The following is a 19,839-nucleotide window of genomic DNA, read 5'->3' on the forward strand; positions in this document are numbered from 1 at the left end:
AATGAAAATCTAGCAGCATAAACAGAAACCCAACCTGTTTATACCTTTGTCTTCTGGGAAGAGATACAGGACCATTAAAACCTGAACAAACAGGCTAAAGAGCGGCTTCTTCTCTTCTAGTGCACCCTAACCGCATCAAATAAACATTGTTCTTCTTTTGTGTGTTTTCGCAATTTTTAAAAACATGTCGAAATAAAAAGGTTGTTTTCAGGAAGTGCAGGAATCCACAAACAACAGAAATAACCTTAGACCACAGAAGGGAAAAAACAGCAAGATCATCATCAGAGGTTTACACTCCGTGTATGTCATATTTCCACACAGACCAAATATCCTTATGTCAGAGTGAGGAGAGGAGACTTGTCACAGGTGCATTAAGGTCATCTACTGGACTGGAGTGTAGACAGGAAACTATGTTCTCTCCATCAATATTGTAATTCCCCAGATTGTACAATTATCCATCCATCCATCTATTCGCTTCCGCTTATCCTTTTCAGGGTCGCGAGGGGCGCTGGAACCTATCCCAGCTGTCATAGGGCTAAGCGGCGGGGTACATCCTGGACAGGTCGCCAGTCTGTCACAGGGCTAACACACAGGGACAGACAAACATTGGCACTCACATTCACTCGCACATTCACACCTAGTGGCAATTTGGATTTTTGGATTATCCAACCTAACCTATCCCTCAATTATGTTTAGATTTATTTATTTTGTTCTTGCTGGAGTGGAGACTCCCCCTGAGTGACAGTCAGACCCTTTACTATATTTTACAACACAAAGACAGTCAGACATCCATGGTTTTGGACTGTGGGGACAGCATCATTACCAAATAGAAACTTTCAGTCACAAGACAGACTTTATTGTATCTGTAACATGCAACTTCTGTTGGTGCTGTGCTACTGGAAACTGAATTTCCTGGGGAAACCCACCTGGGGGATCTCATCTAACCTCATCTAATCAAATCTAAACGTCCCCTGTTACTCAGTAAAGTTCCCTCTTCCTAAAACTTAGTGGAAGTTCTTTGTTCTCTGTCAGAAACACAGTTTGTAAGAAACTACACAGGAGGGTTCACTTCTGTTTAAACCCTCCATTTCCCATTACAGCTTTGACAGAACATGATACACTGATAAGAAGATGATTTATAAGCTGTCTTTTCTGAGTTTTCACTTTTCACTGCTGCAATACCTCACTGGGGCTTTTCGTGTGTGCTCTTTGCTACTAATTCAGCAGGGTCACAGAAAGAAGGGGCATTTAATGGCTGTTCAGGCACAAATTAAAGGCTGTTAAAAATCAAAGTAAAGCACAGTATTTAAACTAGAGAACGAAAGAAGAACAACTAGTTTGTGAGACTTTCAGACTCAAAGCGACTCTAGCAAACCATCAGGTGAAAGGAGGAAGTGGTATGATGGTGGCACTTTCACTGTAAAGGAGACAAGTTAAGCAAAACATGCTGAGGACAAACATGAGAGGCAGTAAAGTGACTATGGTAAGCAGACAATCTGGCTGATGTTCATTGTGAGCGCTGGTCATAAATACTGCTGGAGGAATTGCCAACAGGTGAGGAGCAGGGAGGTGCGAGGAAGGCTGCACCCAGGTGAAGAGAGCCGATGCAGCTCATAACAGACATAGGAAATCATTCCTGCCCTTGGCCATCTCCCTGTACAACTCCTTCATCTAACACAGTGTAAACACTGCAGTAGTTACACCGTTTTGACAAACGCTCTTTTCTACTCTCTAATAGTCTTGTCACTTTTCTTGATAGTTATTTATAATCACCCCTGTTAATCCTTGATAAGTTAGTGATCTGTACATATTAGTGCTGTTTCTTAAATGTGTAAAATCTGTAACATAATGTATTGTTTGGAGTTTAGTCTGTTACTGTTACTATTTTTACCATTTCTTCTGGGAGCAACTGTAACCCACATAATTTGGGGTGTAGTGTATAATATTACTACACCCTAGGGTGTAGTGTACCCACAGTAGCCGTTTATATGTTTAAATACATTAATCAGCAATAACTGTTTGCATGAACAAACAATAAGCAAACATCTTTAATGACTTTAATGAACAAGAACTGGGTTTGAATGCATGTCTTGTCAGGAGCTAGTCGAACTTTGTACAGTGGAAATCTAAAATTTTAACCATAGCATCACCGCTATTTTCTGGAGAACTGATTGGTCAGCAGGCAATTATCACATTCCTGTTGATCTCTAATGTGGGGCTGGCTCCAGGTTCAATGAATACAATCTGACAAATGCAAGACATTGCATCTATTTCCTTAAACTTTGAACTGTTCCTTCATTATGATCAGGAAATGTATCTGCAACATGGGAATGAAAGGTACAAACCTCATGTTCAAAGCATTACAGGAGTTGCAGAAAAAGTAAACACATACTGGGACTCAAAAGTAGAGTGAGGTTATGTCCGTGACAGGACTGCACTGTCTGCACCGATGTCCTCTGTGTGTGTTTCAGACAAGGGAGACGTCAGTTATGGATGACATCATCATCTAACGCAAGATAACAGTCAAAGACTACAGAGGTACAGCTGTTGATCTTTTAGTATGAAGATGAGAAATCTGTTAATCAGAATTGAACTTTTCCTTTATTATGAACAGGACGTGAGAAAGGAAAAGAAGTTAAAACAAACAAACTCAAGTTCAAAGTGTGAGAGTAGAAAAAAAACTGCACACACATCCTCATTCCAGTAAAATGAGGATGTGGGCTTATCCACAGCCGGGTCAGTGGGCAGCCGCTGAAATCAGACCTTACTCTGAAATGTGAGTGTGTGTGTCTGCACCTCACTGGTTGTTTCTGTCTGATGGAAACATGAATTCTTGTGGCTAACAAACACACCTGTCTGAGATAACAAAGAACAAACATGAGTCGACTTCAGCCACAAAGTAAAAGCTGCAGGAACGTTTGGTCAGTTTTTGTCTCAGGAGTCATAAAGAGAACATCTGTAACATCTGTCCTCATTCAGCCTGAGACATCCTGGAGACTCAGACGATCATTTTAACCTCTGCTTTATAACTAAAGTGCTCAGCAGCAGGTTATCATGAAGTCAGACTAAAGTGAAAGAAGGACTCAGACAAAATCTCTTTAATGTGTTTATTTAAATTTCACAAAGGAATGAATCACTGTTAACGTGATGTTTGATGTTACAGCTGTCTGTGTCACTGTGAGATATGAATGAATTTACGTTTCTCGATTTTTAACAGGTACAAATGTGGTTTGTTTTATGATGGAGATCCTTTACTTCATTAATAAACGGCCTTCATCTACAGTGTGTCAGACGTTTCATTTTGAGTGAAACTGTTTTCAGCAGACGGTCACGTGTTAATGTTAGCGCGCCCTCCAGTGGAGTTGGACTGTGCTTCTGTTTCTATGTGGCCCTCTGTGCATACTCAGTAGTTATTCTTCACTGACCCACAGATTTGAAATCAGGTTGTTGTTCACATACAAACATTACTTTGTTTTCTCCAAGTTTTATTCTTTAACAAGAAAATTAAAGTGAGTTTTCAATTTGATGCAGCCAAGATTAAGTGGTCTGTGCTGCCATCTACTGACATTAAAGCGCAACAGCAGGCTGCCCACCTCTGAGTCTGCAGCACTGAAAACTTAATGTCTACACGTCAGGCACATCACACAGGATCAGGAGTGCTCAGCTCTTTACAATAAAATCTCTGTCACACGTTTTCACTGAACACCACAAAAACATACACTGTAAACAGGAAAAGTTCAAATCCCAATAAATAAAGCATGAAAAGCACAGACAGTGACAGCAGTCACACATTTCATTGTTTTTAACACCTCAGCTCTTTGTGTGTTAGAACTCTGCTCTCCTTTACCATCAAAAACTCGAGCAGTGGTGGCCCACAGGCCGGTTATACACTGCCCCCTTCTGGTAACAGAGCTCACTGCAGGCAGAGGGACAGACCCTTGAGTGGAGCGGACACTCGCTGTCCTTGGTGCTGAAACATCCGAGCCCCACTCTGAGCTTCAGCACCAATGAACCCACAGACAAAGTAAGTAATAGTCCAGTCATCATCCTCTCAGAGTGCAGACGGCCTTGACTGTCAGTTACTCACACCTCACTGCTCTGAGGATGAGGTCAGCGTGCAGCTGCTGGAGCCTACAAATATGTACAGAACAGTTTAAATAGAAATAAGTCCTGTTTCTCATCCATCAATCATTTTACAATCCACACTGATGTCTATATCACAGCCAAATGTGGGCCACAAAACAAAATGTGCGTGTGCATTAGATGTGTTGTTACTGATACCTTGTGCTATTTTACATAAGTAGCACCTTGATAAATGGCACTTTACACTGCAATCCGTCATCCACCCATTCACACGCACATTCACACACTGCTGATGGCAGCTACGTTGTAGCCACAGCCACCCTGGGGCGCACTGACAGAGGCGAGGCTGCCGGACACTGGCGCCACCGGGCCCTCTGACCACCACCAGTAGGCAACGGGTGAAGTGTCTTGCCGAAGGACACAATGACCAAGACTGTCCAAGCCGGGGCTCAAACCGGCAACCTTCTGATTACAAGACGAACTCCCAACTCTTGAGCAACGATTACCTGATATATTTAAATTGCCTGATATATAGAAAACATTTGTAACGTGTTTAATGCTTAATTTACCCGCTGTACCATTTTACCTCACAGCAGTGACCCTGTGCTATCAGAACACATGGTTATTATTCTTTATACTGAGGCGATGATCATCATTGTCTCGCTGATAGATTCAAAAACTGGTGAAAATACACAGGAGGAGTCAAAAGTACTGATCATGCCAATCACAGTAGTGCAGGCTGTGTCAGCTCAATCAGGTTAGGTGTAAAGTCCCAGCATAGATTTCCCATTGAAGCATAAACTGGGAATGAGAAGTGAACCATCTTAATATTGCAGTAAAACCAGAGTTAACCCTGAAGTTACCTGGATGAGACTAAATCCTGCTCCACAGTGCAGACCTCTGATCACTGATGATGGAGGAGAAGAAAAACAAATCAGGCTGAATGTAAAACATTTGCTCTGGAGGACTGAGGACTTTGTTATCACCACTGGGTGGTGGCACTGGTGCCTCCCAGCAACAAGGTCCTGGGTTTGAATCCATCATGAATTTTACACAAAACACAACATGTTTGTCATGTATATATGTTACAGGGCAAGTTTAAAAATTGTGTTTTGTGACTTTTTGCAATGTACTTGGTGTATAAATGCCTCAAGTCTTAATCTTATTATATCACTCAAAACTTTATTTACATAGCACTTCTCAGACAGCAAGGAAGCCACTCAAAATGATGGACACATTAAAAGCAGAAAAAATACACATACATCAACTTCACTACATCCTCTCATCACCCCTCCATCCCCACTCCCACACCCAGACATCAGACTCTCATCATACAGAAACACAAGAGATTAAAAAGAAATGATAAATAACATAACCAGGATACTAAGAATACATGAAATATAATGAAAAGGGAATAAACAAAGAAAATAGTAAATACATCAGAAGTAAAATGAAATAAAGTGCAGCAGGATAAATAAAAGATGGTCAACAGTCTCCTGTCCTGAGGGCTCTGAAGTGCTCGTAGCATAAAAGTAAATCAGAAAGATGAGAAGGTCCTGAACCGCTGAGTGTTAAAAACCAGTAAAAGGATCTTAAAGACGACTCTGACTGCAGAGACGATAACATTGGTGTAATTAAGGCTGTGGAGTTGATTTATAAGCAGCTGCAGTAACAAGGGTTTCTTTGGAAAACTAAAAAGACGAGCACTGCAGTAATCAATCCTGCAGGAGATGAAAGAAGGAGTCCGTGTCTCCACATCCTGAGTGAGTTGGAGGAAGTTTGCTGCCATCCAGGATTTAATATGTAAGATGCAGAGAGATCTGACTGGCTCTGTGTCATCAGGAGACACAGCAACATAAAGTTGTGTATCATCAGTGTAATCATGTGTACTCATTCTGTGTCTCCTGATGACATCACAAAGTTACAGCCTGTACATGTTAAAAGCACTGGTCCCAGATCTGACCCTGTGGAGCGCCATAGTTCAGTTTGTCACAACACTGGTGCCTCACAGCAACAAGGTCCTGGGTTTGATTCCATCACCTGACCCGGCCGGTGGAGTTTGCATCTTGTTCCCGTGTTTGTGTGGCTTCACCCAGACAAAGACACGCAGTTAGTCTATCTATCTATCTATAGATAGATAGATAGATTAAATGTCATTTTTAAAGTTAACCATTTTCAACTAGTTTTAATGTGCTCTCTCACTCTACTGTCATGCTGCTTGTTTCATCCTTCTTGTACTTTTTAAAGATCAAAACAGCGAGCACAACAACGATCAGAACAAGTAATAAAACAGAAGCTACCACTGCACCATAATGTCCTCTAGCAACTCCATCTTTCACCTCTCCATCCTCCATGTCTCCTCCTGGTGGAGCTGCAGGTGAGAAAAAGATGTGAGGTGTCAGCTGATCACATCGCACATCCTCAACAACATCTTTAGAAACAAACATCAACAACCAGGAAGCAGCTTCACCTCTGATCACACACACACTCAACTCTACTCACTCACCTGGAGGATCAACACTCAGGTAGATGATGCTGATGGGTTTCCACAAACGGGTTCCTCTCATGACGACACGACACTCGTATGTTCCAGTGTCATTAATCGTCACATCCTTCAGACTCAAAGACACGTCTCCATCCTTCATCTGTCTGTCCTGCAGATCCACCCGGTTCTTAAATGATGGATGCTGGTTGTCTGGAAGAAACTGATCATCTCGATACAAAAGAACATATTCTGGCTCCAGATCAGCTCTGCTGCAATTTACAACTATGATGTTGTTGTTTGAAGCTTGACATGTCAGAGTGACATTCTGTCCAGACTCAGCTGTGATGATTTTATGGCCTGAAAGGGAAACAACACAGAGCAGAGAGAGTAAACAGAGGTCTGAGTATAACTGTTCATTTCTACAATTTCCAGCTTCTGTAAACCTGCTCAGGCTCCCCGGCTCAGTTCTCACTAATGTCCCTAATGTGTACACACATTAGGGACATTAGTGAGCTTGTGTTAATAGTACAGAGTTGAGGGGTGATAGTCGAAGTAAATGTAGATTTTTATTTATAATCAGAAGTGTCTGAATCAATAATAACAAACCTTTACAGCAGTTTTTCCATGTTTATCTGACATTGTTTTTACTATGTTTATTATTTTATCTCCGTTTTCAGTGACCGAAAATGCCGTTTACGTGTGGACGAAAGGTGCAAACGCATAGAAAAATCTGCGTTTTCAAAAATACCCGGGTACGTGTGGACATAGCCTGAATGTATGGTTTTCCCTCTGGTGTTGTTGTCAATAAAAGAAACGGGAAAAGTAAGCCACAAAAAAAGGGAGAGAACATGGGCGAAGAAGAAGAAAACTCTTCGAGCTCAACACTCTGTTTCAAATACTGCTCTTCAGGAAACATTCAAGGCACATTTATTTCTGTTTCTATATTCAAATATTTTCCTTTTAATACACTGGCACCACTACATCTGAAAGCTGACTTATATGGGTAATAACAAACTTTTCAAGCTGTGGTTAACTGAATAAAGTCTGGAGTGAAATAATTAATTCAATGTGAATCATTTCATATCATAACTGTTTCAAATCAGATGGAAATGGGCTTAAACAGGCTGATTGTTGCTAAATTAGTCTAACCTTTAAACAGCACGACTGTCGATCCTCATACGCATGCGCACAGAGCAATCATTTCGAACCTCAGCAGCTTCCTGTTTTTATAAATAGCTAAAGACTGAAATTTTTTGCAGAGATTCTTGAATGTCGCCTGTGGAATCACTGACCTGTACACTCAGGATGTCTGTAGTTATATTTTGTTCAATTTAACATTTATATTTTTATAAGTTTTTTGACTTTGACTTTTCATATTTATGAAATATTTTATCTGGGAGCAAAAACAGCATATTAATACGTGGAGATCCTGAAGGCTGCTCCAAAAATGATCTGATTTATTTTAAGTATTTCAATTATCCTCCAAATTCCAGGAGCTGTCCTGTAAGTGTCTACTAAAATAAAAATTAAAGCGTTCTAAAATCTCGTCTGGTTGTTTTTTTTATTAAGGCATACATGTGTACTATTTTTATTAATAGAGAGATTAAGATTGTCATGTAGTCATGTGGTGATTGTGCTTAACGGTATGAAACTTATTAGACATTATGAAACAGATGATCTGTAAGCTACGTGTAGCGATTCGTATTTTGCCAAAGTGCTTCAGATACTTTTTAAATTTTCTTTTTGTCTTAAAGAAATCTATTACGTCATGTGCATTTTTTATGTCATGTGTAATTTCTATTGCAAATATTAATCAGAGTTAATTTAAGAGGAGGCGGCAGTAAGAAGATGTGATGTCATCAAGTTAACTGCTGTGGGATTAGAGGAATATTTTACTGGTATTGTTCATAATCGTCATCATTACAATTGCATTAATAACATAATCTACAGCATTGATATGCATTCAGATGTTTAAACATACTGGCATCATATTAACCTTTATTGCAGGTGCAGTTATAACCACTTTAAACTGTTGAGTTAAATTTATAATCTTAAATGCTTTTGAATGCTTTTTTATAATCTTAAATTTTTATATGCTGATTATATGGGGTTATAAAAGAAACGCTCAACTCTGAGTATAGCAGAGATCATGAGGGTGGCATGAGGGCCCGACGTCCACAGGTGAAGGTTGTGCTTACAGCGCAACACAATGCAGGATGTTTGGCATTTGCCAGAGAACACCAAGATAGCAACTTTGCCACTGGCAATGAAAGCAGAATCACACTGAGCACATGTGACAGACGTGACAGAGTTTGGACAGCGTGGAGAACCTTCTGCTGCCTCCAACATCCTCCAGCATGATGGTTCAGCAGTGTCTCCAAAAGTTGAATCTGTTCATCTGGACGTAGCGTTTTGTGGGAGAAACGTTTTGTCACTCATCCAAGTGACTTCTTCAGTCTCAGCTGACTGCAGGTTTCCCCAATCTTATAAACAGTACATTTGCATAATGACTGAAACCAGCCCACCGAAGGAACAATGGGCTGTGAGGTCAGCTCCTTAATTATAATTATGCAAATTCCCATGACCATTGATCAACAACCACTGACCAAAACCCACTGATCAAACAACACTGATCAATGGCCATGAGTACCATTCACAGAGAGTTGGGGAATGGCTGCAATCACAGCATTGTAAGATGGTGAAAGATGTGTTGTAGCGTCCTGATGACACCCAGTTTGTGCTCCAGTGGATGATGAGAGTCAAACCTTAGATGCTGATCCGTTTGTGTAGGTTTGCGGTACATGTCTGCTTTTAGATGTCCCCCATTACTGATGGAAATCTCACAGTCTAAGAAGGCTAACCTGCCACTTTTCATATCCTCCCTGGTGAATTTGATGTGTCGGTCCACCGAGTTAATGTGATCCGTGAAGTGTAGTACGTCCTGAGATTTGATTTTCACCCAGGTGTCATCCACATATCTGAACCAATGGCTTGGTGGTGTTCCAGGGTAGGATAGCAAAGCTCTCTTTTCCACTTCTTCCATGTACAAATTGGCCACGATGGGTGAAACTGGGGAGCCCATGGCACACCCATGTTTCTGCCTGTAGAAGCAGGCAGAGTGTAAGTGTAAGTTATTTTGAGGAGCTGTTTGGATGATGCTATTTGAATAACCAGGTTATTAATTATTATCTTTTATTCATTTATATCTTTTGAGTAAGCTTTTAGTAGTGGTTTTTGATCAAAACATTTGTTCAACATATTACAGATATAGTTTCAGTTAGGTTAGGTTATTCAAATTGTAGAGCAATGGTGCTGCGTTCTCGTGTTCTCGGCAATTGCGGACAAACAAAGTCTGGACTTCGCGTGAACGCGACTACGGGCTCGCGTACTCGGGAATTGAGAAACTGCTATCATAAGTGGTTGCAGGTTATCACTGTCCCCTCAGGGTAAGAAGACTGCTGCAGTAAATTCCGCTGGCCTCTTTCTGTGTGCAGTTTACACTCAGGGTCGATTTCCTCCATCACTGCTGTCTACATCCATCCAGTACTAGTCAGCTGTTAGCCATTATAGTCTGTATTCTCTGTAAAGGCCAGCAGACTACTTAATTTATGAACTCAGTCACTTGTTTTCAGTCATATTGAATAAAAGATTAATTTGAAAATCCTTTGCATCAAACTGGAGGAATGCCTGAGTTTTATTGTTGAAGACCGTCTCCTCCACCAAAGAAGTGAGACCACGACGAGGTTTGGAAAAGCAGATTGAGTCAGATGGTTCATTGAGGGTAAACGTACCTCCTCTCCCTTCTGCAGATACACTAAAGGTGACCCTGAATCCTCCCTTAGTTATGCTGCAATAGACGTAGGCTGCCGGGGATTCCCATGATGCATTGAGTTTTTCCTTTCCAGTCACCTTTCTCACTCACTATGTGTTAATAGACCTCTCTGCATCGAATCATATCTGTTATTAATCTCTGTCTCTCTTCCACAGCATGTCTTTATCCTGTTTTCCTTCTCTCACCCCAACCGGTCGCAGCAGATGGCCCCGCCCCTCCCTGAGCCTGGTTCTGCCGGAGGTTTCTTCCTGTTAAAAGGGAGTTTTTCCTTCCCACTGTCGCCAAAGTGCTTGCTCATAGGGGGGCGTATGATTGTTGGCTCTTTCTCTGTATCTATTATTGTGTGATCTACTCTGCAATATAAAGCACCTTGAGGCGACTGTTGTTGTGATTTGGCGCTTTAGAAATAAAATTGAATTGAAAATTGAATTGAATAAAGTCTAGATTTGTTTGTGCTTCCTGATTTTTGTGCTTCTGAGTTAAACAGTGACTTTTATATTTTTGAGACAGGAGGACAAAGACAGTCCTGCAGTCTGCCAAAGGACTGCAGCTCATAACTATACTGGAAGCTGAAGATCTTTGTCCTCTTGGCGTCCTGCAAATGACCACATCAGCAAATTAAAACAAACAGCATCTATTTGACAGCAATTTGTTGTTTTTATAAATCTGATGACTGTCATGAAAGTTTAAATACTTTTTTCTAACGTTAAACTTAAAGAAGAAAAACTTCTTTTGAAACAACTTCCTTGTTGACACTGAAACACTGATGCGTCTCCATTTTGTATTGACTCCATCATAATAACTTTTCTTGTAGATGTTTAGGTTTTTTTTAGCAGCATAAAGAGATCACAAACTTGTTATATGTTTGATAAAGAGAATAAATCTGTAAATTTTGAAGTTTGAGACTTAAAGTGAGAGAAGGTCAGTGAGCAGGTTTTCCATCAGGTTTTCCTGCAGTTTGATTCTTGGTTCAAAAAAGTGTCCCTCCGACAGCCAAACCCATCTGTTCTCTGATTGGATTGTTACATTTGTGATTGCCATGACATTGTCCAATCAGATGAAAGGAAGAAAAATAGGGTCAAAATTCTTACTTGGAACTTTCAGAAATTCACATATTTTTTGGGTTTTTTTTTTTTTTTTTTTTGGCCAAGTCCACACACAAATCTTTTTTACACATACAAATCCTGTTTTACAAGTACAAAATATTTATGACCACATTTTGAGCCCAAAATTGGCCAACATACCTTCTATCACACAGGTGATGCAGGTGCTGCTTACTCTACAAGGACATTTAAATCTAAAACAGGAGGCAGACAAACACCAGAGTCCAGCAGAATATTTTCACAGCATCCATCTTCTGTTTTCTGTGGGTTTCAACATCTCTCATAATAGTCTCATAATAAGGATAAGTACACTTATAACATTTTCATTATTGTTCCCACTGTTTTCTATAGAAAGACTGGAAATCATATGCAGCCATCTGCCACTAGATGGCGCTGTAGCCTCAGTATTTCCAGCTCTGTTAAATTGGCTGTGATTAAATTTGACTGGTTATCTTGAAGGCCTATTTTTGTTTTCTCTTTACTTTAGATTTTAAGCCTTGTAGAGATGGTTGTCATGGACTGTGGGACAATGTGTGTCATTCATAAGACACAACACAATCTGCCACATGCTTTAGTCAATTATGTTTCTTTAACAGATGTTCATTTGGCAAATGTAATATTAGATCATATTAGATATTTTAATATTAATGAACATCTTCTACAGTAATGTGTTTTCATAATGCACAACAAGTTTAAATTATTAAAAATGCAATTTTCTTCCTTCTTTTGTAATTTGTGACATAAAAGGTGTTTAAAGTCTAACATGATGTATCATAATGTGCAGTCCAGACAGTAAAGTGACATTTAAAGTAGGATTCATGGTTGAAAATGTGATCAGCAGTTTACTTCACACAGTCTGACACTGAACATTAAATGTAACTTGATATCTGAGTGATAACTCGAGTAGTTTAGACTAGTTGAGTAGTGGAGTTTTCTTAGTGATGTAGTTCACCACAGTAGTCACACACCTGAATGTTTCATTCGGCACAGTTTTTAGAAACTTGTCTATGGTTGGAATCAAACCAGCAACCTTTGCCAAATCAAAGTGTTAATCACTATAAGAAACACCAACAATGATCCTCGTAAGTCCCCTGAGGCGACTGTTATTGTGATTTGGAGCTGTATAAATAAAGTTGAGTTGAATCATCCTGTGAGTAACCACTTGGCAACAGCGGGAAGGATGATCCTGTGTTTTGATTGTTTTACAAAATGTTAATGTTAATGTTAAATGTTGTTATTATAAGCTTACCAGGTGTTTAACTCAAGGATAAGTTATAATCCTACTAAAGTATTTTAGCAGTGATTACATCGTGTTTTCCAAATATATTTAAAGTACCTCAAGTTGTACTACTGGTTCAACATACCCAGACTATCTTTGTGGGCCTAAATTTCCGGATGGATGCAAAGATATAAAGGATGGAGCCACTCGCCTAGCTTGGGAGTCATCAAAACTAGTGCTCCGATTACCACTGGGACCACCGTCACCTTCACCCTCCACATCTTCTCCAGCTCTTCTCTGAGCCCTTCTCGAGCTTCTCGAGGTCCTTCTTCCTCATGTTGCAGTCATTCAGTTTTGCTACATCTATCACTGCAGCCGTCTCCTTCTGCTTGTCCACCACTACTACAGTGGCTTGCAAAAGTATTCGGCCCCCTTGAACTTTTCCACATTTTGTCACATTACAGCCACAAACATGAATCAATTTTATTGGAATTCCAGGTGAAAGACCAATACAAAGTGGTGTACACGTGAGAAGTGGAACGAAAATCATACATGATTCCAAACATTTTTTACAAATAAATAACTGAAAAGTGGGGTGTGCGTAATTATTCAGCCCCCTGAGTCAATACTGTGTAGAACCACCTTTTGCTGCAATTACAGCTGCCAGTCTTTTAGGGTATGTCTCTACCAGCTTTGCACATCTAGAGACTGAAATTCTTGCCCATTCTTCTTTGAAAAACAGCTCCAGCTCAGTCAGATTAGATGGACAGCGTTTGTGAACAGCAGTTTTCAGATCTTGCCACAGATTCTCGATTGGATTTAGATCTGGACTTTGACTGGTCCATTCTAACACATGGATATGTTTTGTTTTAAACCATTCCATTGTTGCCCTGGCTTTATGTTTAGGGTCGTTGTCCTGCTGGAAGGTGAACCTCCGCCCCAGTCTCAAGTCTTTTGCAGACTCCAAGAGGTTTTCTTCCAAGATTGCCCTGTATTTGGCTCCATCCATCTTCCCATCAACTCTGACCAGCTTCCCTGTCCCTGCTGAAGAGAAGCACCCCCAGAGCATGATGCTGCCACCACCATATTTGACAGTGGGGATGGTGTGTTCAGAGTGATGTGCAGTGTCAGTTTTCCACCACACATAGCATTTTGCATTTTGGCCAAAAAGTTCCATTTTTGTCTCGTCTGACCAGAGCACCTTCTTCCACATGTTTGCTGTGTCCCCCCACATGGCTTGTGGCAAACTGCAAACGGGACTTCTTATGGTTTTCTGTTAACAATGGCTTTCTTCTTGCCACTCTTCCATAAAGGCCAACTTTGTGCAGTGCACGACTAATAGTTGTCCTATGGACAGACTCCCCCACCTGAGCTGTAGATCTCTGCAGCTCGTCCAGAGTCACCATGGGCCTCTTGGCTGCATTTCTGATCAGCGCTCTCCTTGTTCGGCCTCTGAGTTTAGGTGGACGGCCTTGTCTTGGTAGGTTTACAGTTGTGCCATACTCCTTCCATTTCTGAATGATGGCTTGAACAGTGCTCCGTGGGATGTTCAAGGCTTGCGAAATCTTTTTGTAGCCTAAGCCTGCTTTAAATTGCTCAATAACTTTATCTCTGACCTGTCTGGTGTGTTCTTTGGACTTCATGGGTTTGTTGCTCCCAATAGTCTCTTAGACAACCTCTGAGGCCGTCACAGAGCAGCTGTATTTGTACTGACATTAGATTACACACAGGTGCACTCTATTTAGTCATTAGCACTCATCAGGCAATGTCTATGGGCAACTGACTGCACTCAGACCAAAGGGGGCTGAATTATTACGCACACCACACTTTGCAGTTATTTATTAATAAAAAATGTTTGGAATCATGTATGATCTTCATTCCACTTCTCACGTGTACACCACTTTGTATTGGTCTTTCACGTGGAATTCCAATAAAATTGATTCATGTTTGTGGCTGTAATGTGACAAAATGTGGAAATGTTCAAGGGGGCCGAATACTTTTGCAAGCCACTGTATGTCCGGTTGATTAGCCACCACCAGTTTGTCCATGTTGATGTATGTTGTCCCTCCATGGTTGGTCAGGAGCTTTCTGGTCTTGATGTCAGCGGCTTCTATCGCCTCCTCCAGCTTATTGTCCCAGCAGGGTACCTGATCACAGGCAGAGCGTAGGTGTTGATAGCTTCTAGGTGTGACAGTTGATCTCACTGAGGGGGTTCAGGCCTACGCAGAACAGCAGTGGAGACAGTGCATCTCCTTGGTAGATTCTGCACTGGTGCTGTGAGCTTGAAGTTGGCCTCTGGTGTTGTTCCCCACATCCCCATTGAGTTCCTGATGAAGGCTCTTAGGCAGTCTTGAGTAACTGCTTCATTTACCAGCAGCTGGTGTTTTGCACTCCTGGTATTTTTGCTTATTCCTTTCTGTGCCCCGCTCATGTATTGACCCATGTGCCTGTTCTGTTATGATGCCTAACAGGAGGTTCCATGTGGTACTGAGGCAGGTTATTGGCCAGTAGTTGGATGCAACATGTGCTATGTGGTGTCGTCCATTTAGTCTATTTTTATATGACATTTCTTTTTAGGATGCGGAGCGCAACTGGAGTCAAATTCATTGTCCCTGTGCACACACTTGGTCACAGCAGCAGCACTGAGAGGTACTCAGTAATAAAATCATTACTGGAATTAAAAGGATGACTTTCGTCTGTGCACGCAATCACCAGATCAGTAGTTTCCTGCATGCAACATCTCTTTAGAGTAGCTACTACTCGTGGCTACAGATGATTGTTGAGGAGTCATTTGATCAGTGAAACGCTGGTGTGAAATTAGTCATTTGCTGCCGACACCGCTCCTTTTAAGTGAGCCGACAGAGGAATCCTGGGTTAGCTTAAGTTTACGGCTTTGGGAAGTAAAGAGGCGTCGCAGCAGGGAAGCAGCCACCTAATACAAAAACAAATGAACAGATAAAGGTGTTTGAACACTTTAACACAATCCCTGATGATTTCTTTGCCAGAAATGTGTGAATCAGGTCGATTACATCACATCTGCAGTATCATAACCTGCATCCAGCTGAAGGAGAAATTTGGCTTATTATGAGCTACAAATTAAGCAGTAACTTCACAGCCCTGGCTATGTTGCAGAAACATCTTTAACTACGTGACATGCTGTTTACAGTTTGCATTAGGGCCGATTAAAATATTATCCACGTTTTTAGATCTGTTCTGGTTAATTGTGTGCAAACAGGCTGTGTCCTCACTGGTGTGTCTAAAGAGCCTGGCATACTTTTAATGGATTCATACGGAGTTTGTGGCTGACATGTGCGTCCTGCCAGCTTTACTTCTTATATCAATTACATAAAATAACACAGGCCTGTAAAAAGTAAAAGTACTAATGTGTTGGCTCCAAACATATGACCCTGGAGGAAATAGACCCGTGAGACTACAAACAGAAGACAAGAGCAATACGTACGATTTACTTGCAAGGGAGGTGGGAACCACAAGCTGACACAAGCACACCTGTAGCCAACTCTAAATTCCAGCCTCTCTGTACCTGTTTAATTTCAGTGAACACAAAAGCAAAACTCATATGTTGTCATACAAGTTAAGGCACTGTGTGTGTGTGTGTGTGTGTGTGTGTGTGTGTGTGTGTGTGTGTATGCATGACTCCCTTCATCACCATGGATGTTTACAATCTCCCGAGCTCTCAAGTCATAAAAAGGGTCCTCTCCCTTTACCTTAATATATGGCTTAGCCCTTTAACTTTTCACCAAATATAAAGCTTAGGTGAGGCCCTACAGGGCAGAAAGTAAACATCCTTCTGAAGAATACCTATAACCTCCCCCAGCACTCTACATACAGGGGAGAAGAGTTCAGTTCTTCTCATCATCATATTTATTATAGAGCACCAGTTTATGGTTCTGTCTGACTGTGGATTCAAATCATGAAAGCAGTGCTCCACATTTCCCATTTCATCACATTTTATTCGATGTGTCGTTGTTTTAAACTGCGGACTCAGATCTGTCTGTTTAAAGACTGAATAAGAGAACTATGTGACAAACCTGGTTAAAGAAAGAATTGAATTTTGAGCTGCAGTCAGTCCTCACACCTGAACACAGTCCTCCTTCTGACAAACTGTTCCTGCTCCTCCTCTTCCAGACTCTGCTCTTCTCACTGAAGCTCCTCGAGGACAGACTGCACTCTTTTCGTGTGTTAGCTAAGAAATCTAGGAAACACAGCAGGCAGTAAAAGGCAGAAATAATAAGTTTATAATAATAATTACATGGAAAAATCTGTTTGGTCAAACAGCAGATGTGGAATTTATGTTTTTCAGGGTTTTTATCATTAACTCAGTTTCCCTGGGTCTTTTTCCGTGTGTTATGAATACATTTTCTCTTTTATTGCTATCAGTACTGGGTTTATTTTGTTGTATTTATCCACAACACGTTAAAGGCCGGTCCGTGAAAATGTTGTCGGACATAAATTGGTCCGTGGCGCAAAAAAGGCTGCTGCCTTAGATAGGAAACCTGTGCCCCCTGGTGGATAATGATAGTACTGCATTACACACCTGCCACACAATATTGTACACACCAATATGGGCAACAGATGTTTTTCACTTTGAGCAGCTGCAAACCTGAATCTTAGTTCCTGTGCAGCCTCATGTGTGCTGAAGTCGTAACCATCTGTGACATCATTCAGTGTGAGAGAGTGTGGAGATGCTGCTGGTTTGATCCAGTTTACACATCTGCTCAATGAGGTTTGTTTGAGTCCAGCTCAGATTATTCAGCTTCAATTCTAGATTTGTTCATGAAGCAGCAGGAAACAACAACCGTCTGAAGGGTATTTTATAATAAAAAACATTATAAACAGAAAGTCCCTGAAAACTGCATGAACTGAGTCAACAGGTCAGAAAATGTTCTGATAAAAACAGATTTAATATTAAAGAAAGAAAAGTAAACAAGATTCATGCTCATAGAAATAAATATACTGAATACAGTGTGCAATAATAAAGTTAAGAAGTGCATGCAGTGCTTAAAGCTGTATATAATAAACATTAGAAGCTTCTGTGATAAAAACATGAGTGTTTTAGCAGCAGGTAGTTTGACGTTAGCTCAGCAGGAAGTCGAGAACAGGAAGTAGCAGCTACAGCTCACAGTATGAAGACAAGTTTAGTCTGATAAACTAAACTTCTTATGAAGACTTCAGCTGGTGTTCATGAAGGTCGATGAGCAGACAGGGAGGAGCTAAAGACACAACTTTCACTTTGGGACAGTTTTCTACTTCTTAAAAACTATTATGGACGTTTAAACATGAAATATGAAAATGTTTGTTGATGTTTTACACCAAAGAAAAAGAAAATTACAAAAGAAATTAATGAAAATCTTATTTTGGCACTTCTTGAAGGCACGGTGGCATATCAGTCTACTCCTGTTTCACTTATAATAACTAATTTACATTTCCTGAAGCACAAAAAAATCTGTTTGGAATAAATAAATGTTTAGTCTAATTTCAGATACTTAACATCAAAACTTGGTTGTCATGGAAATTAATTTCAGGACATTTTCAAATGTCTTTACCCTGATTGCTCAGTGTCACCTTGGAGAAGCTGGAAGAGAAGCAGGAGACTCAGAGGAGGAAAAAAAGAAGTTCTGACACATTTCAAACAGGCTGCTGTTCAGCTGGAGGCTGGTAGGGATCCTTATTCTGTTGTTGTTTATGTTTTCTGTAGATCAAAAAACCAACAACAGCAGCAACAAGAAACACAGCAGGAACTAACAGACCGACTATCAGTCCAACAGATCCATCCTCTGTGTGTCCTCCTGTGTGACCTGCAGGTGAGAAACAGGTGTGAGGTGTCAGCTGTCAGGTAGGTGATGAGTGAAGAACAGAACAGAATCCATTTCCTCTTCAAACTGCTGTCAGACATTATCTACTGCACTCTGATCACATCACTCAGACCAGCTGCTTTCTACAAAGTCTCATCAACAACATCTTTAGAAACAAACATCAACAACCAGGAAGCAGCTTCACCTCTGATCACACACACACTCAGCTCTACTCACTCACCTGGAGGATCAACAACACTCAGGGAGATGATGCTGATGGATTTCCATGAGCGTGTTTCTCTCATGACAATACGACACTCGTATGTTCCAGCATCATTAATCGTCACATCCTTCAGAATCAAAGAAACGTCTCCATCCTTCATCTGTCTGTCCTGCAGATCCACTCGGTTCTTATATGATGGATGCTGGTTGTCTGGAACAAACAGATCATCCCGGTACAAGAGGACATAATCTGGCTGCAGGTCAGTTCTGCTCCACTCTACCACTATGATTGATGTTGTTGTTTGGAGCTCGACATGTCAGAGTGACGTCCTTTCCAGACTCAGCTGTGATGCTTTTGTGCCCTGAAAGAGAAAACAACACAGAGCAGAGAGGTTACAGATGTCTAAGTATAGCTGTTCACTTTTACAGCTGTCCCCCCCCCCCCCCCAATCATCTTTTTTTTTGCCTTTGTTGTGATGATAGTTTACATCAGAGCACAGAGGGAAAAGCTCATTTGCTGCCACCTTAAGTGGTGCGATGTTGATTTCCGCCAGTAGGTGGCAGTGGCGGCTCAGAAGAAAGAGTTACTGGCAAAGTAATCCCGTACAAAAGTAACGCAGGCCAGTTATTGTGATGGAAGCTGCCAGTAACACAGAACTGCTGCTTTGTTGTTTCAAGTGAGAGCAGCATACGAGCACTGTATACATTCATGTAAAGTTGATACTTATTTAAAGTGACATGTTTGGAGGGTAATTCCTGTTTATGAGGCCTTTAATGAGACCAGATAAAGAAGTTAATTCAGGTTATCCGTGGCTAACACTAGTAACGCCAAGTGATGTTAATCTCCTGCATTAGACTGTGTAACCGCGCTGTTCCATTAGAAATGTGATAGAAAACAATTACAATTAAGTTACTCTGATTACTAAAGTTCCATTACATGTAATCCCTAAAAAAAAGTAACGTAGGCCAGTTAACGGAAGCCGTGAGTAACACAGAACTGCTGTTTTGCTGTTTCATAGCAATAAATCTCAATGTGCACCTGGATGAACCTTGTCTTCCTTCAGTGTGTGACGTACACACTG

General features: G+C 40.9%; 1 pseudogene; it reads right to left on the bottom strand.

Annotated features, from left to right (window-relative positions):
• Positions 1–6,281: 6,281 nt before the first annotated feature.
• LOC134623823 (carcinoembryonic antigen-related cell adhesion molecule 5-like) overlaps positions 6,282–19,839 on the bottom strand; it is a 31,607-nt pseudogene continuing 18,049 nt past the window's right edge.

This window comes from Pelmatolapia mariae, linkage group LG3_W, assembly GCF_036321145.2.
Source record: "Pelmatolapia mariae isolate MD_Pm_ZW linkage group LG3_W, Pm_UMD_F_2, whole genome shotgun sequence".
In the NCBI taxonomy this organism is placed as follows: domain Eukaryota; kingdom Metazoa; phylum Chordata; class Actinopteri; order Cichliformes; family Cichlidae; genus Pelmatolapia; species Pelmatolapia mariae.